The following is a 21,232-nucleotide window of genomic DNA, read 5'->3' on the forward strand; positions in this document are numbered from 1 at the left end:
GCATAAATGGACTCCTGCTGAAGGAGCTCGCCTTTGCTTTGGGACTGGCCCAACACGGCCTTGCTCTCCTCAACAAACCTGCCACCAGCCAGGAGGCTGAATGGCTTGCAGAAGGACACTCCCAGGTATGCCCAAGCACTTCATTTGCATAGAGACTACCCTCTCTTGGGCCCGCCTCCACTCACCTATTAAGTAATGTGGCTAGAATATCAAGACAGAAAGAGGAGCAGGGCCTGACAGCCTTTCAAAGGCTCAACTGAGGTGCTGGGCTGACGGCTGGGATCACCAAAGCCTGGGATGACTCCAATATGGAAGCAGAAGCCTTAGGGCAAACAAAGGTCAGCAGTTGATGTGCTGTAAAGAAGAAGGGCTGCAGAGGGCCTCAGCAAAGCCTTCGGAATACTTGTGGATTGGCAGGAGTGCCTATATTTGTTTTTTGAGAAGCACCTTGCCAGTGCAAAGGATTGCTGAGGAAGAGGAAGGAGCAGAGCGGAATGACTGGAGCCAGTGAGGTTGCCTGTGAAGACATGAAGGGCTATGTTGAAAGGGGCACCGCTTGCAGAGCCAAGTAGTCGTTACCAAGTGGTTAAGGCGATGGACTAGATATCATTTGGCGTCTCCACGAGTATGTTCAAATCCTGCCCACTACGTCAGATGACATTTTTGGGATTCCTCTTCAGGGCCTCCTGCGTGGGAGAACAAGGGAGCAGCCTCTATGCAAAGCAGTCAGTAAAACAGAATATGAAGCAAAGACCATTAAAGCCACAGAAGAAAGATATGAACCCAGGCCAAATGCATCCTGCTCCCCCTCCCTCACCTGTCAGGCACTAGTCTGCAGAGAAACTGAACACGCCCACTCTCCTCCAAGGAGAATTCAGCTCAGGAAACGCCTAGCCACAGGCCCTAGATTGGACGAGGCACTTCTTTTCATACCTGTAAAGACCAACCCGTCTCTCTGTGGAGTCCATTCATGGCCTCCAAGACAGAAGTTTTGCCATGGTGCCTATCGTGGCTGCCATCTCCCTGACGTTAAAGCTACCACCTCTTCCGGCCTGATTTTTTTCCCCCGTCTCAAAACATGAACATACAAGGAGTGCTAATTTCACATGCATGCCTGCTTTTAGCTTGAGACGCTTTAGAAAGTCTTCTGTGGAATAGGAATGATGTATAGGAGAGCAGGGAAAATGGTCCAGTGAACGGAAAGAAAAAAGACTACGGATGGAGGTAAAGTGCCCTGTTGAGATTCACTTGTGTGGGTAGTTGTGGCCGAGTGGTTAAGGCGATGGACTAGAAATCCATTGGGGTATCCCCGCGCAGGTTCGAATCCTGCCAACTACGCTGTCCCTTTTGTGAACAGTATTTTCCCATAATTCTTTGAAATACCTACTGGCATAAATGCGGGCTCCAAAAGCAGGACTAATAGGGTCAGCGGCCTGGGAGGGCTCAAACTTTTGCCATTGTGGCCTTCCTCTCTAGAAAAGGACTGCTTCTGTCCAGAGGCTAGACCGCCAGCAGAAATAGAAACGAGCTACGTTGAAAATGGACCATAGCTTTAAGCAAGTAGTCGTGGCCGAGTGGTTAAGGCGATGGACTTGAAATCCATTGGGGTCTCCCCGCGTAGGTTCAAATCCTGCCGACTACGTGCTACTTCACCTTTGGTGATATTTTATACTTCATATTAAATGGCATCTGCACAAGCAGGCCGAATATAGCTATCACTCTCAATAGAGCTAAGGAAGGCGAAACACTGGGCAGGGAATGGGATCAAAAGAGTGGCCGGAGAAGGCATGAGACTACCTGTCTGGCACTCCTGCCACTTGTGCACCCCAGCTGTCGAGAAGACACATGTCGAGTAATAGCCAAGGAGATTGGGAAAGAACTTCAGTTATCATCTCGCCAGTAAGTTCCATCTGAGGTATCAGATGCATGAAGGAAGTAGCCTTATTGGGGCGTCTGACAGTGTCATTATTTTCCTAAAGTGTCATAACTGCATTCTTTTACAACCTCCTTTTTGCTTTTCTCTGGCCAGGAACATGAACTTTATAATAGTGCCTTTGAGTCACGTCAGTATGCAGGTATGGACCGAGTGTATTTTTTGCAGTAGAACGGATAGGCAAAGATGGGAAGGCAGTGGAGCAGAGTGAACTGAGGGAAAGAAAAAGACTGCTGTGAGAGTGAGAACCTCAGCTTAAGTGGCAGCCACCCCTCGTGAGTAGTCGTGGCCGAGTGGTTAAGGCGATGGACTCGAAATCCATTGGGGTGTCCCCGCGCAGGTTCAAATCCTTCCGACTACGTCGGTGCTCTTTCACAATGATGTGTTAGGTTTTTCCTTGGATGCCTCCTTTCCCAGGAATAAGCATGTATTATTCAACAACGTTGAGAGCACAGGTAAAACAAAGACAAGAATGTGAAACAATGCACTGTGCAATGCCAGCATGAAAACTCTCAAGGAGTACGCTGCCCAGGCCTACAGCTTCTCAGACACTGTATCTGTCTATTTTGGGGAGCTGCAGAGAAGCCTTGCCTGTGCTTTTCGAGCCTGCTGTCTGGGGTGAGTGCCTGGATAAATTGTTGTTGGGAAGGACAAGGCAGCTAGCTCCTCTACAGGGGTCAATTTAGGAGGTTGGTGGGAAGCACAGGAAGGGGCAGGAAGGAAGCTCTCTGCTGTTGCTTCTCGGCCTAGGCAGAGCTGCAGGTGTGGTTAAAAAGGATTGGCGTTTGGCCAGGTCCCAGACCACAGTGCAACCTAGGGCAACAAGAGAGGTGAGGCTACTGAGGCCCTTACCCTGAGCCTTCTGACCCCACCGCCCCTTTGGCCCCGATCGGCCAAAACCTCTCTATAAGGGCTAAAGGTGATTATTATATATGCCTGAGTAACTTAGGGTCCCTCGCATAAATGGACTCCTGCTGAAGGAGCTCGCCTTTGCTTTGGGACTGGCCCAACACGGCCTTGCTCTCCTCAACAAACCTGCCACCAGCCAGGAGGCTGAATGGCTTGCAGAAGGACACTCCCAGGTATGCCCAAGCACTTCATTTGCATAGAGACTACCCTCTCTTGGGCCCGCCTCCACTCACCTATTAAGTAATGTGGCTAGAATATCAAGACAGAAAGAGGAGCAGGGCCTGACAGCCTTTCAAAGGCTCAACTGAGGTGCTGGGCTGACGGCTGGGATCACCAAAGCCTGGGATGACTCCAATATGGAAGCAGAAGCCTTAGGGCAAACAAAGGTCAGCAGTTGATGTGCTGTAAAGAAGAAGGGCTGCAGAGGGCCTCAGCAAAGCCTTCGGAATACTTGTGGATTGGCAGGAGTGCCTATATTTGTTTTTTGAGAAGCACCTTGCCAGTGCAAAGGATTGCTGAGGAAGAGGAAGGAGCAGAGCGGAATGACTGGAGCCAGTGAGGTTGCCTGTGAAGACATGAAGGGCTATGTTGAAAGGGGCACCGCTTGCAGAGCCAAGTAGTCGTTACCAAGTGGTTAAGGCGATGGACTAGATATCATTTGGCGTCTCCACGAGTATGTTCAAATCCTGCCGACTACGTCAGATGACATTTTTGGGATTCCTCTTCAGGGCCTCCTGCGTGGGAGAACAAGGGAGCAGCCTCTATGCAAAGCAGTCAGTAAAACAGAATATGAAGCAAAGACCATTAAAGCCACAGAAGAAAGATATGAACCCAGGCCAAATGCATCCTGCTCCCCCTCCCTCACCTGTCAGGCACTAGTCTGCAGAGAAACTGAACACGCCCACTCTCCTCCAAGGAGAATTCAGCTCAGGAAACGCCTAGCCACAGGCCCTAGATTGGACGAGGCACTTCTTTTCATACCTGTAAAGACCAACCCGTCTCTCTGTGGAGTCCATTCATGGCCTCCAAGACAGAAGTTTTGCCATGGTGCCTATCGTGGCTGCCATCTCCCTGACGTTAAAGCTACCACCTCTTCCGGCCTGATTTTTTTCCCCCGTCTCAAAACATGAACATACAAGGAGTGCTAATTTCACATGCATGCCTGCTTTTAGCTTGAGACGCTTTAGAAAGTCTTCTGTGGAATAGGAATGATGTATAGGAGAGCAGGGAAAATGGTCCAGTGAACGGAAAGAAAAAAGACTACGGATGGAGGTAAAGTGCCCTGTTGAGATTCACTTGTGTGGGTAGTTGTGGCCGAGTGGTTAAGGCGATGGACTAGAAATCCATTGGGGTATCCCCGCGCAGGTTCGAATCCTGCCAACTACGCTGTCCCTTTTGTGAACAGTATTTTCCCATAATTCTTTGAAATACCTTCTGGCATAAATGCGGGCTCCAAAAGCAGGACTAATAGGGTCAGCGGCCTGGGAGGGCTCAAACTTTTGCCATTGTGGCCTTCCTCTCTAGAAAAGGACTGCTTCTGTCCAGAGGCTAGACCGCCAGCAGAAATAGAAACGAGCTACGTTGAAAATGGACCATAGCTTTAAGCAAGTAGTCGTGGCCGAGTGGTTAAGGCGATGGACTTGAAATCCATTGGGGTCTCCCCGCGTAGGTTCAAATCCTGCCGACTACGTGCTACTTCACCTTTGGTGATATTTTATACTTCATATTAAATGGCATCTGCACAAGCAGGCCGAATATAGCTATCACTCTCAATAGAGCTAAGGAAGGCGAAACACTGGGCAGGGAATGGGATCAAAAGAGTGGCCGGAGAAGGCATGAGACTACCTGTCTGGCACTCCTGCCACTTGTGCACCCCAGCTGTCGAGAAGACACATGTCGAGTAATAGCCAAGGAGATTGGGAAAGAACTTCAGTTATCATCTCGCCAGTAAGTTCCATCTGAGGTATCAGATGCATGAAGGAAGTAGCCTTATTGGGGCGTCTGACAGTGTCATTATTTTCCTAAAGTGTCATAACTGCATTCTTTTACAACCTCCTTTTTGCTTTTCTCTGGCCAGGAACATGAACTTTATAATAGTGCCTTTGAGTCACGTCAGTATGCAGGTATGGACCGAGTGTATTTTTTGCAGTAGAACGGATAGGCAAAGATGGGAAGGCAGTGGAGCAGAGTGAACTGAGGGAAAGAAAAAGACTGCTGTGAGAGTGAGAACCTCAGCTTAAGTGGCAGCCACCCCTCGTGAGTAGTCGTGGCCGAGTGGTTAAGGCGATGGACTCGAAATCCATTGGGGTGTCCCCGCGCAGGTTCAAATCCTGCCGACTACGTCGGTGCTCTTTCACAATGATGTGTTAGGTTTTTCCTTGGATGCCTCCTTTCCCAGGAATAAGCATGTATTATTCAACAACGTTGAGAGCACAGGTAAAACAAAGACAAGAATGTGAAACAATGCACTGTGCAATGCCAGCATGAAAACTCTCAAGGAGTACGCTGCCCAGGCCTACAGCTTCTCAGACACTGTATCTGTCTATTTTGGGGAGCTGCAGAGAAGCCTTGCCTGTGCTTTTCGAGCCTGCTGTCTGGGGTGAGTGCCTGGATAAATTGTTGTTGGGAAGGACAAGGCAGCTAGCTCCTCTACAGGGGTCAATTTAGGAGGTTGGTGGGAAGCACAGGAAGGGGCAGGAAGGAAGCTCTCTGCTGTTGCTTCTCGGCCTAGGCAGAGCTGCAGGTGTGGTTAAAAAGGATTGGCGTTTGGCCAGGTCCCAGACCACAGTGCAACCTAGGGCAACAAGAGAGGTGAGGCTACTGAGGCCCTTACCCTGAGCCTTCTGACCCCACCGCCCCTTTGGCCCCGATCGGCCAAAACCTCTCTATAAGGGCTAAAGGTGATTATTATATATGCCTGAGTAACTTAGGGTCCCTCGCATAAATGGACTCCTGCTGAAGGAGCTCGCCTTTGCTTTGGGACTGGCCCAACACGGCCTTGCTCTCCTCAACAAACCTGCCACCAGCCAGGAGGCTGAATGGCTTGCAGAAGGACACTCCCAGGTATGCCCAAGCACTTCATTTGCATAGAGACTACCCTCTCTTGGGCCCGCCTCCACTCACCTATTAAGTAATGTGGCTAGAATATCAAGACAGAAAGAGGAGCAGGGCCTGACAGCCTTTCAAAGGCTCAACTGAGGTGCTGGGCTGACGGCTGGGATCACCAAAGCCTGGGATGACTCCAATATGGAAGCAGAAGCCTTAGGGCAAACAAAGGTCAGCAGTTGATGTGCTGTAAAGAAGAAGGGCTGCAGAGGGCCTCAGCAAAGCCTTCGGAATACTTGTGGATTGGCAGGAGTGCCTATATTTGTTTTTTGAGAAGCACCTTGCCAGTGCAAAGGATTGCTGAGGAAGAGGAAGGAGCAGAGCGGAATGACTGGAGCCAGTGAGGTTGCCTGTGAAGACATGAAGGGCTATGTTGAAAGGGGCACCGCTTGCAGAGCCAAGTAGTCGTTACCAAGTGGTTAAGGCGATGGACTAGATATCATTTGGCGTCTCCACGAGTATGTTCAAATCCTGCCGACTACGTCAGATGACATTTTTGGGATTCCTCTTCAGGGCCTCCTGCGTGGGAGAACAAGGGAGCAGCCTCTATGCAAAGCAGTCAGTAAAACAGAATATGAAGCAAAGACCATTAAAGCCACAGAAGAAAGATATGAACCCAGGCCAAATGCATCCTGCTCCCCCTCCCTCACCTGTCAGGCACTAGTCTGCAGAGAAACTGAACACGCCCACTCTCCTCCAAGGAGAATTCAGCTCAGGAAACGCCTAGCCACAGGCCCTAGATTGGACGAGGCACTTCTTTTCATACCTGTAAAGACCAACCCGTCTCTCTGTGGAGTCCATTCATGGCCTCCAAGACAGAAGTTTTGCCATGGTGCCTATCGTGGCTGCCATCTCCCTGACGTTAAAGCTACCACCTCTTCCGGCCTGATTTTTTTCCCCCGTCTCAAAACATGAACATACAAGGAGTGCTAATTTCACATGCATGCCTGCTTTTAGCTTGAGACGCTTTAGAAAGTCTTCTGTGGAATAGGAATGATGTATAGGAGAGCAGGGAAAATGGTCCAGTGAACGGAAAGAAAAAAGACTACGGATGGAGGTAAAGTGCCCTGTTGAGATTCACTTGTGTGGGTAGTTGTGGCCGAGTGGTTAAGGCGATGGACTAGAAATCCATTGGGGTATCCCCGCGCAGGTTCGAATCCTGCCAACTACGCTGTCCCTTTTGAGAACAGTATTTTCCCATAATTCTTTGAAATACCTACTGGCATAAATGCGGGCTCCAAAAGCAGGACTAATAGGGTCAGCGGCCTGGGAGGGCTCAAACTTTTGCCATTGTGGCCTTCCTCTCTAGAAAAGGACTGCTTCTGTCCAGAGGCTAGACCGCCAGCAGAAATAGAAACGAGCTACGTTGAAAATGGACCATAGCTTTAAGCAAGTAGTCGTGGCCGAGTGGTTAAGGCGATGGACTTGAAATCCATTGGGGTCTCCCCGCGTAGGTTCAAATCCTGCCGACTACGTGCTACTTCACCTTTGGTGATATTTTATACTTCATATTAAATGGCATCTGCACAAGCAGGCCGAATATAGCTATCACTCTCAATAGAGCTAAGGAAGGCGAAACACTGGGCAGGGAATGGGATCAAAAGAGTGGCCGGAGAAGGCATGAGACTACCTGTCTGGCACTCCTGCCACTTGTGCACCCCAGCTGTCGAGAAGACACATGTCGAGTAATAGCCAAGGAGATTGGGAAAGAACTTCAGTTATCATCTCGCCAGTAAGTTCCATCTGAGGTATCAGATGCATGAAGGAAGTAGCCTTATTGGGGCGTCTGACAGTGTCATTATTTTCCTAAAGTGTCATAACTGCATTCTTTTACAACCTCCTTTTTGCTTTTCTCTGGCCAGGAACATGAACTTTATAATAGTGCCTTTGAGTCACGTCAGTATGCAGGTATGGACCGAGTGTATTTTTTGCAGTAGAACGGATAGGCAAAGATGGGAAGGCAGTGGAGCAGAGTGAACTGAGGGAAAGAAAAAGACTGCTGTGAGAGTGAGAACCTCAGCTTAAGTGGCAGCCACCCCTCGTGAGTAGTCGTGGCCGAGTGGTTAAGGCGATGGACTCGAAATCCATTGGGGTGTCCCCGCGCAGGTTCAAATCCTGCCGACTACGTCGGTGCTCTTTCACAATGATGTGTTAGGTTTTTCCTTGGATGCCTCCTTTCCCAGGAATAAGCATGTATTATTCAACAACGTTGAGAGCACAGGTAAAACAAAGACAAGAATGTGAAACAATGCACTGTGCAATGCCAGCATGAAAACTCTCAAGGAGTACGCTGCCCAGGCCTACAGCTTCTCAGACACTGTATCTGTCTATTTTGGGGAGCTGCAGAGAAGCCTTGCCTGTGCTTTTCGAGCCTGCTGTCTGGGGTGAGTGCCTGGATAAATTGTTGTTGGGAAGGACAAGGCAGCTAGCTCCTCTACAGGGGTCAATTTAGGAGGTTGGTGGGAAGCACAGGAAGGGGCAGGAAGGAAGCTCTCTGCTGTTGCTTCTCGGCCTAGGCAGAGCTGCAGGTGTGGTTAAAAAGGATTGGCGTTTGGCCAGGTCCCAGACCACAGTGCAACCTAGGGCAACAAGAGAGGTGAGGCTACTGAGGCCCTTACCCTGAGCCTTCTGACCCCACCGCCCCTTTGGCCCCGATCGGCCAAAACCTCTCTATAAGGGCTAAAGGTGATTATTATATATGCCTGAGTAACTTAGGGTCCCTCGCATAAATGGACTCCTGCTGAAGGAGCTCGCCTTTGCTTTGGGACTGGCCCAACACGGCCTTGCTCTCCTCAACAAACCTGCCACCAGCCAGGAGGCTGAATGGCTTGCAGAAGGACACTCCCAGGTATGCCCAAGCACTTCATTTGCATAGAGACTACCCTCTCTTGGGCCCGCCTCCACTCACCTATTAAGTAATGTGGCTAGAATATCAAGACAGAAAGAGGAGCAGGGCCTGACAGCCTTTCAAAGGCTCAACTGAGGTGCTGGGCTGACGGCTGGGATCACCAAAGCCTGGGATGACTCCAATATGGAAGCAGAAGCCTTAGGGCAAACAAAGGTCAGCAGTTGATGTGCTGTAAAGAAGAAGGGCTGCAGAGGGCCTCAGCAAAGCCTTCGGAATACTTGTGGATTGGCAGGAGTGCCTATATTTGTTTTTTGAGAAGCACCTTGCCAGTGCAAAGGATTGCTGAGGAAGAGGAAGGAGCAGAGCGGAATGACTGGAGCCAGTGAGGTTGCCTGTGAAGACATGAAGGGCTATGTTGAAAGGGGCACCGCTTGCAGAGCCAAGTAGTCGTTACCAAGTGGTTAAGGCGATGGACTAGATATCATTTGGCGTCTCCACGAGTATGTTCAAATCCTGCCGACTACGTCAGATGACATTTTTGGGATTCCTCTTCAGGGCCTCCTGCGTGGGAGAACAAGGGAGCAGCCTCTATGCAAAGCAGTCAGTAAAACAGAATATGAAGCAAAGACCATTAAAGCCACAGAAGAAAGATATGAACCCAGGCCAAATGCATCCTGCTCCCCCTCCCTCACCTGTCAGGCACTAGTCTGCAGAGAAACTGAACACGCCCACTCTCCTCCAAGGAGAATTCAGCTCAGGAAACGCCTAGCCACAGGCCCTAGATTGGACGAGGCACTTCTTTTCATACCTGTAAAGACCAACCCGTCTCTCTGTGGAGTCCATTCATGGCCTCCAAGACAGAAGTTTTGCCATGGTGCCTATCGTGGCTGCCATCTCCCTGACGTTAAAGCTACCACCTCTTCCGGCCTGATTTTTTTCCCCCGTCTCAAAACATGAACATACAAGGAGTGCTAATTTCACATGCATGCCTGCTTTTAGCTTGAGACGCTTTAGAAAGTCTTCTGTGGAATAGGAATGATGTATAGGAGAGCAGGGAAAATGGTCCAGTGAACGGAAAGAAAAAAGACTACGGATGGAGGTAAAGTGCCCTGTTGAGATTCACTTGTGTGGGTAGTTGTGGCCGAGTGGTTAAGGCGATGGACTAGAAATCCATTGGGGTATCCCCGCGCAGGTTCGAATCCTGCCAACTACGCTGTCCCTTTTGTGAACAGTATTTTCCCATAATTCTTTGAAATACCTACTGGCATAAATGCGGGCTCCAAAAGCAGGACTAATAGGGTCAGCGGCCTGGGAGGGCTCAAACTTTTGCCATTGTGGCCTTCCTCTCTAGAAAAGGACTGCTTCTGTCCAGAGGCTAGACCGCCAGCAGAAATAGAAACGAGCTACGTTGAAAATGGACCATAGCTTTAAGCAAGTAGTCGTGGCCGAGTGGTTAAGGCGATGGACTTGAAATCCATTGGGGTCTCCCCGCGTAGGTTCAAATCCTGCCGACTACGTGCTACTTCACCTTTGGTGATATTTTATACTTCATATTAAATGGCATCTGCACAAGCAGGCCGAATATAGCTATCACTCTCAATAGAGCTAAGGAAGGCGAAACACTGGGCAGGGAATGGGATCAAAAGAGTGGCCGGAGAAGGCATGAGACTACCTGTCTGGCACTCCTGCCACTTGTGCACCCCAGCTGTCGAGAAGACACATGTCGAGTAATAGCCAAGGAGATTGGGAAAGAACTTCAGTTATCATCTCGCCAGTAAGTTCCATCTGAGGTATCAGATGCATGAAGGAAGTAGCCTTATTGGGGCGTCTGACAGTGTCATTATTTTCCTAAAGTGTCATAACTGCATTCTTTTACAACCTCCTTTTTGCTTTTCTCTGGCCAGGAACATGAACTTTATAATAGTGCCTTTGAGTCAGGTCAGTATGCAGGTATGGACCGAGTGTATTTTTTGCAGTAGAACGGATAGGCAAAGATGGGAAGGCAGTGGAGCAGAGTGAACTGAGGGAAAGAAAAAGACTGCTGTGAGAGTGAGAACCTCAGCTTAAGTGGCAGCCACCCCTCGTGAGTAGTCGTGGCCGAGTGGTTAAGGCGATGGACTCGAAATCCATTGGGGTGTCCCCGCGCAGGTTCAAATCCTGCCGACTACGTCGGTGCTCTTTCACAATGATGTGTTAGGTTTTTCCTTGGATGCCTCCTTTCCCAGGAATAAGCATGTATTATTCAACAACGTTGAGAGCACAGGTAAAACAAAGACAAGAATGTGAAACAATGCACTGTGCAATGCCAGCATGAAAACTCTCAAGGAGTACGCTGCCCAGGCCTACAGCTTCTCAGACACTGTATCTGTCTATTTTGGGGAGCTGCAGAGAAGCCTTGCCTGTGCTTTTCGAGCCTGCTGTCTGGGGTGAGTGCCTGGATAAATTGTTGTTGGGAAGGACAAGGCAGCTAGCTCCTCTACAGGGGTCAATTTAGGAGGTTGGTGGGAAGCACAGGAAGGGGCAGGAAGGAAGCTCTCTGCTGTTGCTTCTCGGCCTAGGCAGAGCTGCAGGTGTGGTTAAAAAGGATTGGCGTTTGGCCAGGTCCCAGACCACAGTGCAACCTAGGGCAACAAGAGAGGTGAGGCTACTGAGGCCCTTACCCTGAGCCTTCTGACCCCACCGCCCCTTTGGCCCCGATCGGCCACGATCGGCCAAAACCTCTCTATAAGGGCTAAAGGTGATTATTATATATGCCTGAGTAACTTAGGGTCCCTCGCATAAATGGACTCCTGCTGAAGGAGCTCGCCTTTGCTTTGGGACTGGCCCAACACGGCCTTGCTCTCCTCAACAAACCTGCCACCAGCCAGGAGGCTGAATGGCTTGCAGAAGGACACTCCCAGGTATGCCCAAGCACTTCATTTGCATAGAGACTACCCTCTCTTGGGCCCGCCTCCACTCACCTATTAAGTAATGTGGCTAGAATATCAAGACAGAAAGAGGAGCAGGGCCTGACAGCCTTTCAAAGGCTCAACTGAGGTGCTGGGCTGACGGCTGGGATCACCAAAGCCTGGGATGACTCCAATATGGAAGCAGAAGCCTTAGGGCAAACAAAGGTCAGCAGTTGATGTGCTGTAAAGAAGAAGGGCTGCAGAGGGCCTCAGCAAAGCCTTCGGAATATTTGTGGATTGGCAGGAGTGCCTATATTTGTTTTTTGAGAAGCACCTTGCCAGTGCAAAGGATTGCTGAGGAAGAGGAAGGAGCAGAGCGGAATGACTGGAGCCAGTGAGGTTGCCTGTGAAGACATGAAGGGCTATGTTGAAAGGGGCACCGCTTGCAGAGCCAAGTAGTCGTTACCAAGTGGTTAAGGCGATGGACTAGATATCATTTGGCGTCTCCACGAGTATGTTCAAATCCTGCCGACTACGTCAGATGACATTTTTGGGATTCCTCTTCAGGGCCTCCTGCGTGGGAGAACAAGGGAGCAGCCTCTATGCAAAGCAGTCAGTAAAACAGAATATGAAGCAAAGACCATTAAAGCCACAGAAGAAAGATATGAACCCAGGCCAAATGCATCCTGCTCCCCCTCCCTCACCTGTCAGGCACTAGTCTGCAGAGAAACTGAACACGCCCACTCTCCTCCAAGGAGAATTCAGCTCAGGAAACGCCTAGCCACAGGCCCTAGATTGGACGAGGCACTTCTTTTCATACCTGTAAAGACCAACCCGTCTCTCTGTGGAGTCCATTCATGGCCTCCAAGACAGAAGTTTTGCCATGGTGCCTATCGTGGCTGCCATCTCCCTGACGTTAAAGCTACCACCTCTTCCGGCCTGATTTTTTTCCCCCGTCTCAAAACATGAACATACAAGGAGTGCTAATTTCACATGCATGCCTGCTTTTAGCTTGAGACGCTTTAGAAAGTCTTCTGTGGAATAGGAATGATGTATAGGAGAGCAGGGAAAATGGTCCAGTGAACGGAAAGAAAAAAGACTACGGATGGAGGTAAAGTGCCCTGTTGAGATTCACTTGTGTGGGTAGTTGTGGCCGAGTGGTTAAGGCGATGGACTAGAAATCCATTGGGGTATCCCCGCGCAGGTTCGAATCCTGCCAACTACGCTGTCCCTTTTGTGAACAGTATTTTCCCATAATTCTTTGAAATACCTACTGGCATAAATGCGGGCTCCAAAAGCAGGACTTATAGGGTCAGCGGCCTGGGAGGGCTCAAACTTTTGCCATTGTGGCCTTCCTCTCTAGAAAAGGACTGCTTCTGTCCAGAGGCTAGACCGCCAGCAGAAATAGAAACGAGCTACGTTGAAAATGGACCATAGCTTTAAGCAAGTAGTCGTGGCCGAGTGGTTAAGGCGATGGACTTGAAATCCATTGGGGTCTCCCCGCGTAGGTTCAAATCCTGCCGACTACGTGCTACTTCACCTTTGGTGATATTTTATACTTCATATTAAATGGCATCTGCACAAGCAGGCCGAATATAGCTATCACTCTCAATAGAGCTAAGGAAGGCGAAACACTGGGCAGGGAATGGGATCAAAAGAGTGGCCGGAGAAGGCATGAGACTACCTGTCTGGCACTCCTGCCACTTGTGCACCCCAGCTGTCGAGAAGACACATGTCGAGTAATAGCCAAGGAGATTGGGAAAGAACTTCAGTTATCATCTCGCCAGTAAGTTCCATCTGAGGTATCAGATGCATGAAGGAAGTAGCCTTATTGGGGCGTCTGACAGTGTCATTATTTTCCTAAAGTGTCATAACTGCATTCTTTTACAACCTCCTTTTTGCTTTTCTCTGGCCAGGAACATGAACTTTATAATAGTGCCTTTGAGTCACGTCAGTATGCAGGTATGGACCGAGTGTATTTTTTGCAGTAGAACGGATAGGCAAAGATGGGAAGGCAGTGGAGCAGAGTGAACTGAGGGAAAGAAAAAGACTGCTGTGAGAGTGAGAACCTCAGCTTAAGTGGCAGCCACCCCTCGTGAGTAGTCGTGGCCGAGTGGTTAAGGCGATGGACTCGAAATCCATTGGGGTGTCCCCGCGCAGGTTCAAATCCTGCCGACTACGTCGGTGCTCTTTCACAATGATGTGTTAGGTTTTTCCTTGGATGCCTCCTTTCCCAGGAATAAGCATGTATTATTCAACAACGTTGAGAGCACAGGTAAAACAAAGACAAGAATGTGAAACAATGCACTGTGCAATGCCAGCATGAAAACTCTCAAGGAGTACGCTGCCCAGGCCTACAGCTTCTCAGACACTGTATCTGTCTATTTTGGGGAGCTGCAGAGAAGCCTTGCCTGTGCTTTTCGAGCCTGCTGTCTGGGGTGAGTGCCTGGATAAATTGTTGTTGGGAAGGACAAGGCAGCTAGCTCCTCTACAGGGGTCAATTTAGGAGGTTGGTGGGAAGCACAGGAAGGGGCAGGAAGGAAGCTCTCTGCTGTTGCTTCTCGGCCTAGGCAGAGCTGCAGGTGTGGTTAAAAAGGATTGGCGTTTGGCCAGGTCCCAGACCACAGTGCAACCTAGGGCAACAAGAGAGGTGAGGCTACTGAGGCCCTTACCCTGAGCCTTCTGACCCCACCGCCCCTTTGGCCCCGATCGGCCAAAACCTCTCTATAAGGGCTAAAGGTGATTATTATATATGCCTGAGTAACTTAGGGTCCCTCGCATAAATGGACTCCTGCTGAAGGAGCTCGCCTTTGCTTTGGGACTGGCCCAACACGGCCTTGCTCTCCTCAACAAACCTGCCACCAGCCAGGAGGCTGAATGGCTTGCAGAAGGACACTCCCAGGTATGCCCAAGCACTTCATTTGCATAGAGACTACCCTCTCTTGGGCCCGCCTCCACTCACCTATTAAGTAATGTGGCTAGAATATCAAGACAGAAAGAGGAGCAGGGCCTGACAGCCTTTCAAAGGCTCAACTGAGGTGCTGGGCTGACGGCTGGGATCACCAAAGCCTGGGATGACTCCAATATGGAAGCAGAAGCCTTAGGGCAAACAAAGGTCAGCAGTTGATGTGCTGTAAAGAAGAAGGGCTGCAGAGGGCCTCAGCAAAGCCTTCGGAATACTTGTGGATTGGCAGGAGTGCCTATATTTGTTTTTTGAGAAGCACCTTGCCAGTGCAAAGGATTGCTGAGGAAGAGGAAGGAGCAGAGCGGAATGACTGGAGCCAGTGAGGTTGCCTGTGAAGACATGAAGGGCTATGTTGAAAGGGGCACCGCTTGCAGAGCCAAGTAGTCGTTACCAAGTGGTTAAGGCGATGGACTAGATATCATTTGGCGTCTCCACGAGTATGTTCAAATCCTGCCGACTACGTCAGATGACATTTTTGGGATTCCTCTTCAGGGCCTCCTGCGTGGGAGAACAAGGGAGCAGCCTCTATGCAAAGCAGTCAGTAAAACAGAATATGAAGCAAAGACCATTAAAGCCACAGAAGAAAGATATGAACCCAGGCCAAATGCATCCTGCTCCCCCTCCCTCACCTGTCAGGCACTAGTCTGCAGAGAAACTGAACACGCCCACTCTCCTCCAAGGAGAATTCAGCTCAGGAAACGCCTAGCCACAGGCCCTAGATTGGACGAGGCACTTCTTTTCATACCTGTAAAGACCAACCCGTCTCTCTGTGGAGTCCATTCATGGCCTCCAAGACAGAAGTTTTGCCATGGTGCCTATCGTGGCTGCCATCTCCCTGACGTTAAAGCTACCACCTCTTCCGGCCTGATTTTTTTCCCCCGTCTCAAAACATGAACATACAAGGAGTGCTAATTTCACATGCATGCCTGCTTTTAGCTTGAGACGCTTTAGAAAGTCTTCTGTGGAATAGGAATGATGTATAGGAGAGCAGGGAAAATGGTCCAGTGAACGGAAAGAAAAAAGACTACGGATGGAGGTAAAGTGCCCTGTTGAGATTCACTTGTGTGGGTAGTTGTGGCCGAGTGGTTAAGGCGATGGACTAGAAATCCATTGGGGTATCCCCGCGCAGGTTCGAATCCTGCCAACTACGCTGTCCCTTTTGTGAACAGTATTTTCCCATAATTCTTTGAAATACCTACTGGCATAAATGCGGGCTCCAAAAGCAGGACTAATAGGGTCAGCGGCCTGGGAGGGCTCAAACTTTTGCCATTGTGGCCTTCCTCTCTAGAAAAGGACTGCTTCTGTCCAGAGGCTAGACCGCCAGCAGAAATAGAAACGAGCTACGTTGAAAATGGACCATAGCTTTAAGCAAGTAGTCGTGGCCGAGTGGTTAAGGCGATGGACTTGAAATCCATTGGGGTCTCCCCGCGTAGGTTCAAATCCTGCCGACTACGTGCTACTTCACCTTTGGTGATATTTTATACTTCATATTAAATGGCATCTGCACAAGCAGGCCGAATATAGCTATCACTCTCAATAGAGCTAAGGAAGGCGAAACACTGGGCAGGGAATGGGATCAAAAGAGTGGCCGGAGAAGGCATGAGACTACCTGTCTGGCACTCCTGCCACTTGTGCACCCCAGCTGTCGAGAAGACACATGTCGAGTAATAGCCAAGGAGATTGGGAAAGAACTTCAGTTATCATCTCGCCAGTAAGTTCCATCTGAGGTATCAGATGCATGAAGGAAGTAGCCTTATTGGGGCGTCTGACAGTGTCATTATTTTCCTAAAGAGTCATAACTGCATTCTTTTACAACCTCCTTTTTGCTTTTCTCTGGCCAGGAACATGAACTTTATAATAGTGCCTTTGAGTCACGTCAGTATGCAGGTATGGACCGAGTGTATTTTTTGCAGTAGAACGGATAGGCAAAGATGGGAAGGCAGTGGAGCAGAGTGAACTGAGGGAAAGAAAAAGACTGCTGTGAGAGTGAGAACCTCAGCTTAAGTGGCAGCCACCCCTCGTGAGTAGTCGTGGCCGAGTGGTTAAGGCGATGGACTCGAAATCCATTGGGGTGTCCCCGCGCAGGTTCAAATCCTGCCGACTACGTCGGTGCTCTTTCACAATGATGTGTTAGGTTTTTCCTTGGATGCCTCCTTTCCCAGGAATAAGCATGTATTATTCAACAACGTTGAGAGCACAGGTAAAACAAAGACAAGAATGTGAAACAATGCACTGTGCAATGCCAGCATGAAAACTCTCAAGGAGTACGCTGCCCAGGCCTACAGCTTCTCAGACACTGTATCTGTCTATTTTGGGGAGCTGCAGAGAAGCCTTGCCTGTGCTTTTCGAGCCTGCTGTCTGGGGTGAGTGCCTGGATAAATTGTTGTTGGGAAGGACAAGGCAGCTAGCTCCTCTACAGGGGTCAATTTAGGAGGTTGGTGGGAAGCACAGGAAGGGGCAGGAAGGAAGCTCTCTGCTGTTGCTTCTCGGCCTAGGCAGAGCTGCAGGTGTGGTTAAAAAGGATTGGCGTTTGGCCAGGTCCCAGACCACAGTGCAACCTAGGGCAACAAGAGAGGTGAGGCTACTGAGGCCCTTACCCTGAGCCTTCTGACCCCACCGCCCCTTTGGCCCCGATCGGCCAAAACCTCTCTATAAGGGCTAAAGGTGATTATTATATATGCCTGAGTAACTTAGGGTCCCTCGCATAAATGGACTCCTGCTGAAGGAGCTCGCCTTTGCTTTGGGACTGGCCCAACACGGCCTTGCTCTCCTCAACAAACCTGCCACCAGCCAGGAGGCTGAATGGCTTGCAGAAGGACACTCCCAGGTATGCCCAAGCACTTCATTTGCATAGAGACTACCCTCTCTTGGGCCCGCCTCCACTCACCTATTAAGTAATGTGGCTAGAATATCAAGACAGAAAGAGGAGCAGGGCCTGACAGCCTTTCAAAGGCTCAACTGAGGTGCTGGGCTGACGGCTGGGATCACCAAAGCCTGGGATGACTCCAATATGGAAGCAGAAGCCTTAGGGCAAACAAAGGTCAGCAGTTGATGTGCTGTAAAGAAGAAGGGCTGCAGAGGGCCTCAGCAAAGCCTTCGGAATACTTGTGGATTGGCAGGAGTGCCTATATTTGTTTTTTGAGAAGCACCTTGCCAGTGCAAAGGATTGCTGAGGAAGAGGAAGGAGCAGAGCGGAATGACTGGAGCCAGTGAGGTTGCCTGTGAAGACATGAAGGGCTATGTTGAAAGGGGCACCGCTTGCAGAGCCAAGTAGTCGTTACCAAGTGGTTAAGGCGATGGACTAGATATCATTTGGCGTCTCCACGAGTATGTTCAAATCCTGCCCACTACGTCAGATGACATTTTTGGGATTCCTCTTCAGGGCCTCCTGCGTGGGAGAACAAGGGAGCAGCCTCTATGCAAAGCAGTCAGTAAAACAGAATATGAAGCAAAGACCATTAAAGCCACAGAAGAAAGATATGAACCCAGGCCAAATGCATCCTGCTCCCCCTCCCTCACCTGTCAGGCACTAGTCTGCAGAGAAACTGAACACGCCCACTCTCCTCCAAGGAGAATTCAGCTCAGGAAACGCCTAGCCACAGGCCCTAGATTGGACGAGGCACTTCTTTTCATACCTGTAAAGACCAACCCGTCTCTCTGTGGAGTCCATTCATGGCCTCCAAGACAGAAGTTTTGCCATGGTGCCTATCGTGGCTGCCATCTCCCTGACGTTAAAGCTACCACCTCTTCCGGCCTGATTTTTTTCCCCCGTCTCAAAACATGAACATACAAGGAGTGCTAATTTCACATGCATGCCTGCTTTTAGCTTGAGACGCTTTAGAAAGTCTTCTGTGGAATAGGAATGATGTATAGGAGAGCAGGGAAAATGGTCCAGTGAACGGAAAGAAAAAAGACTACGGATGGAGGTAAAGTGCCCTGTTGAGATTCACTTGTGTGGGTAGTTGTGGCCGAGTGGTTAAGGCGATGGACTAGAAATCCATTGGGGTATCCCCGCGCAGGTTCGAATCCTGCCAACTACGCTGTCCCTTTTGTGAACAGTATTTTCCCATAATTCTTTGAAATACCTACTGGCATAAATGCGGGCTCCAAAAGCAGGACTAATAGGGTCAGCGGCCTGGGAGGGCTCAAACTTTTGCCATTGTGGCCTTCCTCTCTAGAAAAGGACTGCTTCTGTCCAGAGGCTAGACCGCCAGCAGAAATAGAAACGAGCTACATTGAAAATGGACCATAGCTTTAAGCAAGTAGTCGTGGCCGAGTGGTTAAGGCGATGGACTTGAAATCCATTGGGGTCTCCCCGCGTAGGTTCAAATCCTGCCGACTACGTGCTACTTCACCTTTGGTGATATTTTATACTTCATATTAAATGGCATCTGCACAAGCAGGCCGAATATAGCTATCACTCTCAATAGAGCTAAGGAAGGCGAAACACTGGGCAGGGAATGGGATCAAAAGAGTGGCCGGAGAAGGCATGAGACTACCTGTCTGGCACTCCTGCCACTTGTGCACCCCAGCTGTCGAGAAGACACATGTCGAGTAATAGCCAAGGAGATTGGGAAAGAACTTCAGTTATCATCTCGCCAGTAAGTTCCATCTGAGGTATCAGATGCATGAAGGAAGTAGCCTTATTGGGGCGTCTGACAGTGTCATTATTTTCCTAAAGAGTCATAACTGCATTCTTTTACAACCTCCTTTTTGCTTTTCTCTGGCCAGGAACATGAACTTTATAATAGTGCCTTTGAGTCACGTCAGTATGCAGGTATGGACCGAGTGTATTTTTTGCAGTAGAACGGATAGGCAAAGATGGGAAGGCAGTGGAGCAGAGTGAACTGAGGGAAAGAAAAAGACTGCTGTGAGAGTGAGAACCTCAGCTTAAGTGGCAGCCACCCCTCGTGAGTAGTCGTGGCCGAGTGGTTAAGGCGATGGACTCGAAATCCATTGGGGTGTCCCCGCGCAGGTTCAAATCCTGCCGACTACGTCGGTGCTCTTTCACAATGATGTGTTAGGTTTTTCCTTGGATGCCTCCTTTCCCAGGAATAAGCATGTATTATTCAACAACGTTGAGAGCACAGGTAAAACAAAGACAAGAATGTGAAACAATGCACTGTGCAATGCCAGCATGAAAACTCTCAAGGAGTACGCTGCCCAGGCCTACAGCTTCTCAGACACTGTATCTGTCTATTTTGGGGAGCTGCAGAGAAGCCTTGCCTGTGCTTTTCGAGCCTGCTGTCTGGGGTGAGTGCCTGGATAAATTGTTGTTGGGAAGGACAAGGCAGCTAGCTCCTCTACAGGGGTCAATTTAGGAGGTTGGTGGGAAGCACAGGAAGGGGCAGGAAGGAAGCTCTCTGCTGTTGCTTCTCGGCCTAGGCAGAGCTGCAGGTGTGGTTAAAAAGGATTGGCGTTTGGCCAGGTCCCAGACCACAGTGCAACCTAGGGCAACAAGAGAGGTGAGGCTACTGAGGCCCTTACCCTGAGCCTTCTGACCCCACCGCCCCTTTGGCCCCGATCGGCCAAAACCTCTCTATAAGGGCTAAAGGTGATTATTATATATGCCTGAGTAACTTAGGGTCCCTCGCATAAATGGACTCCTGCTGAAGGAGCTCGCCTTTGCTTTGGGACTGGCCCAACACGGCCTTGCTCTCCTCAACAAACCTGCCACCAGCCAGGAGGCTGAATGGCTTGCAGAAGGACACTCCCAGGTATGCCCAAGCACTTCATTTGCATAGAGACTACCCTCTCTTGGGCCCGCCTCCACTCACCTATTAAGTAATGTGGCTAGAATATCAAGACAGAAAGAGGAGCAGGGCCTGACAGCCTTTCAAAGGCTCAACTGAGGTGCTGGGCTGACGGCTGGGATCACCAAAGCCTGGGATGACTCCAATATGGAAGCAGAAGCCTTAGGGCAAACAAAGGTCAGCAGTTGATGTGCTGTAAAGAAGAAGGGCTGCAGAGGGCCTCAGCAAAGCCTTCGGAATACTTGTGGATTGGCAGGAGTGCCTATATTTGTTTTTTGAGAAGCACCTTGCCAGTGCAAAGGATTGCTGAGGAAGAGGAAGGAGCAGAGCGGAATGACTGGAGCCAGTGAGGTTGCCTGTGAAGACATGAAGGGCTATGTTGAAAGGGGCACCGCTTGCAGAGCCAAGTAGTCGTTACCAAGTGGTTAAGGCGATGGACTAGATATCATTTGGCGTCTCCACGAGTATGTTCAAATCCTGCCGACTACGTCAGATGACATTTTTGGGATTCCTCTTCAGGGCCTCCTGCGTGGGAGAACAAGGGAGCAGCCTCTATGCAAAGCAGTCAGTAAAACAGAATATGAAGCAAAGACCATTAAAGCCACAGAAGAAAGATATGAACCCAGGCCAAATGCATCCTGCTCCCCCTCCCTCACCTGTCAGGCACTAGTCTGCAGAGAAACTGAACACGCCCACTCTCCTCCAAGGAGAATTCAGCTCAGGAAACGCCTAGCCACAGGCCCTAGATTGGACGAGGCACTTCTTTTCATACCTGTAAAGACCAACCCGTCTCTCTGTGGAGTCCATTCATGGCCTCCAAGACAGAAGTTT

The 21,232-nt window shown here is 49.8% G+C and overlaps 21 non-coding genes across 21 annotated transcripts; all 21 read left to right on the plus strand.

The window, feature by feature from the left end:
• The first annotated feature begins 1,256 nt into the window (after positions 1–1,256).
• Positions 1,257–1,338, plus strand: TRNAS-AGA (transfer RNA serine (anticodon AGA)). Its single transcript has one exon. It is a non-coding gene; the product is annotated as a tRNA-Ser (tRNA).
• Positions 1,339–1,560: 222 nt separating this feature from the next.
• TRNAS-UGA (transfer RNA serine (anticodon UGA)) lies at positions 1,561–1,642 on the plus strand. The gene has a single exon. It is a non-coding gene; the product is annotated as a tRNA-Ser (tRNA).
• Positions 1,643–2,212: 570 nt separating this feature from the next.
• On the plus strand, positions 2,213–2,294 carry TRNAS-CGA (transfer RNA serine (anticodon CGA)). The gene has a single exon. It is a non-coding gene; the product is annotated as a tRNA-Ser (tRNA).
• A 1,852-nt stretch (positions 2,295–4,146) lies between these two features.
• TRNAS-AGA (transfer RNA serine (anticodon AGA)) lies at positions 4,147–4,228 on the plus strand. Its single transcript has one exon. It is a non-coding gene; the product is annotated as a tRNA-Ser (tRNA).
• Positions 4,229–4,450: 222 nt separating this feature from the next.
• On the plus strand, positions 4,451–4,532 carry TRNAS-UGA (transfer RNA serine (anticodon UGA)). Its single transcript has one exon. It is a non-coding gene; the product is annotated as a tRNA-Ser (tRNA).
• Positions 4,533–5,102: 570 nt separating this feature from the next.
• TRNAS-CGA (transfer RNA serine (anticodon CGA)) lies at positions 5,103–5,184 on the plus strand. Its single transcript has one exon. It is a non-coding gene; the product is annotated as a tRNA-Ser (tRNA).
• A 1,852-nt stretch (positions 5,185–7,036) lies between these two features.
• Positions 7,037–7,118, plus strand: TRNAS-AGA (transfer RNA serine (anticodon AGA)). The gene has a single exon. It is a non-coding gene; the product is annotated as a tRNA-Ser (tRNA).
• Positions 7,119–7,340: 222 nt separating this feature from the next.
• TRNAS-UGA (transfer RNA serine (anticodon UGA)) lies at positions 7,341–7,422 on the plus strand. Its single transcript has one exon. It is a non-coding gene; the product is annotated as a tRNA-Ser (tRNA).
• Positions 7,423–7,992: 570 nt separating this feature from the next.
• Positions 7,993–8,074, plus strand: TRNAS-CGA (transfer RNA serine (anticodon CGA)). Its single transcript has one exon. It is a non-coding gene; the product is annotated as a tRNA-Ser (tRNA).
• A 1,852-nt stretch (positions 8,075–9,926) lies between these two features.
• Positions 9,927–10,008, plus strand: TRNAS-AGA (transfer RNA serine (anticodon AGA)). Its single transcript has one exon. It is a non-coding gene; the product is annotated as a tRNA-Ser (tRNA).
• A 222-nt stretch (positions 10,009–10,230) lies between these two features.
• On the plus strand, positions 10,231–10,312 carry TRNAS-UGA (transfer RNA serine (anticodon UGA)). The gene has a single exon. It is a non-coding gene; the product is annotated as a tRNA-Ser (tRNA).
• Positions 10,313–10,882: 570 nt separating this feature from the next.
• Positions 10,883–10,964, plus strand: TRNAS-CGA (transfer RNA serine (anticodon CGA)). The gene has a single exon. It is a non-coding gene; the product is annotated as a tRNA-Ser (tRNA).
• Positions 10,965–12,826: 1,862 nt separating this feature from the next.
• TRNAS-AGA (transfer RNA serine (anticodon AGA)) lies at positions 12,827–12,908 on the plus strand. The gene has a single exon. It is a non-coding gene; the product is annotated as a tRNA-Ser (tRNA).
• Positions 12,909–13,130: 222 nt separating this feature from the next.
• Positions 13,131–13,212, plus strand: TRNAS-UGA (transfer RNA serine (anticodon UGA)). The gene has a single exon. It is a non-coding gene; the product is annotated as a tRNA-Ser (tRNA).
• A 570-nt stretch (positions 13,213–13,782) lies between these two features.
• TRNAS-CGA (transfer RNA serine (anticodon CGA)) lies at positions 13,783–13,864 on the plus strand. Its single transcript has one exon. It is a non-coding gene; the product is annotated as a tRNA-Ser (tRNA).
• Positions 13,865–15,716: 1,852 nt separating this feature from the next.
• On the plus strand, positions 15,717–15,798 carry TRNAS-AGA (transfer RNA serine (anticodon AGA)). Its single transcript has one exon. It is a non-coding gene; the product is annotated as a tRNA-Ser (tRNA).
• Positions 15,799–16,020: 222 nt separating this feature from the next.
• On the plus strand, positions 16,021–16,102 carry TRNAS-UGA (transfer RNA serine (anticodon UGA)). The gene has a single exon. It is a non-coding gene; the product is annotated as a tRNA-Ser (tRNA).
• A 570-nt stretch (positions 16,103–16,672) lies between these two features.
• Positions 16,673–16,754, plus strand: TRNAS-CGA (transfer RNA serine (anticodon CGA)). The gene has a single exon. It is a non-coding gene; the product is annotated as a tRNA-Ser (tRNA).
• Positions 16,755–18,606: 1,852 nt separating this feature from the next.
• Positions 18,607–18,688, plus strand: TRNAS-AGA (transfer RNA serine (anticodon AGA)). Its single transcript has one exon. It is a non-coding gene; the product is annotated as a tRNA-Ser (tRNA).
• Positions 18,689–18,910: 222 nt separating this feature from the next.
• Positions 18,911–18,992, plus strand: TRNAS-UGA (transfer RNA serine (anticodon UGA)). The gene has a single exon. It is a non-coding gene; the product is annotated as a tRNA-Ser (tRNA).
• A 570-nt stretch (positions 18,993–19,562) lies between these two features.
• On the plus strand, positions 19,563–19,644 carry TRNAS-CGA (transfer RNA serine (anticodon CGA)). Its single transcript has one exon. It is a non-coding gene; the product is annotated as a tRNA-Ser (tRNA).
• Positions 19,645–21,232: the final 1,588 nt, after the last annotated feature.

Source organism: Pleurodeles waltl, unplaced genomic scaffold (genome assembly GCF_031143425.1).
Source record: "Pleurodeles waltl isolate 20211129_DDA unplaced genomic scaffold, aPleWal1.hap1.20221129 scaffold_320, whole genome shotgun sequence".
NCBI lineage: Eukaryota > Metazoa > Chordata > Amphibia > Caudata > Salamandridae > Pleurodeles > Pleurodeles waltl.